Source organism: Egretta garzetta, unplaced genomic scaffold (assembly GCF_000687185.1).
Source record: "Egretta garzetta isolate BGI_Z169 unplaced genomic scaffold, ASM68718v1 scaffold498, whole genome shotgun sequence".
Taxonomy (NCBI): domain Eukaryota; kingdom Metazoa; phylum Chordata; class Aves; order Pelecaniformes; family Ardeidae; genus Egretta; species Egretta garzetta.
In genome coordinates, this window is record NW_009260494.1 from 280,853 (window position 1) to 281,952 (window position 1,100).

Here is a 1,100-nt window from a genome sequence, read left to right on the forward strand (position 1 = left end):
GGCCGGGTGTCCCCGTCCCCACGGCGTCCTGCTGCTGCGCCTGTATGGAGCCTGGGACCGGCAGAGCAGAACAGCCCCCCGCTGCAGACCGACATTTCCAGTTTCACCAATTCATAGATCGCGCCCCAGGACCTCTGAGCACTTGGCAAACAAACAGCTTATCTATGGGCGAGAGAGGCAGGGATCAGCTTCCCTGCTTTGCACATGGGGAAACTGAGGCAGGGCCAATCAGCTGGCAGTATTTCCAGCACAGCCACGAAGACCACCCCTGCTTGGTGCGGGCCAGATGCTGGGAGAGGGGAAAAGGGAGGCAAAAAACCCCGCTGGATTGGGTCTGGGCTACGCGTCCTGTGAAAACCAGTTGGAAAAGCACCCCTAGCTGGACTGGATGGTCCCTGTAGGAGCCTTCCAGCTGAAACAGGCTGTTCTGTGCCACAGCTGGTGAGCGCTGGAGCGATTAAAACAAAATGTCCACTCCCAAAATAAAAATAAAACCAGCAAAAAGCCCAGCTGCGATGCAAGGCAAAAAAATACCCAGCCCAGCCCTGCTTCAGCCCCCCCGCCCGCCTCGCCCCGTCTCTATCGATGCCACGGCGGATCGGACATTCATTTCCTCCTAGCAGCAGAATTCTTGATCCATCAGCAGCAAAACTGAATCAATCAGTTCCCAAAAGCCGAGCTGGTGAGAAGAAAGCCAGCCCTGCTCCTGGCATGTGGAATTAATCAATACCTTCAGCAGAAAAATATTGATAACCTTGCTGCCGCCGACATATTTATGTCCTGTCTTATGTGCGCCATGAGGAGCGATTCCCCCCCCCCCGGCCCTGCCAGCGTCATTTTAAATTGTACAAAATCTTGCTGCTTTCTCGGGGACGGAAACCCTGCTCTATTTTTACCGTCTCGTGATTTTGCCGTGGCTCCATCCCGAGGAGGGATCGAGTTTCCTGGGCATCGCGGTCTCCGCTCGCCGGAGATTCCTTCGGTCGGTCCTTATAAGGCGCCCGGGATTCATCTCGGCACGAATCCCCCTGCAGCCGGGGTGCTGGACCACGCTGGACGGGCGGTCAAAGAAAGGTGAAAAGGGAGGGCGGGAGGGGGGG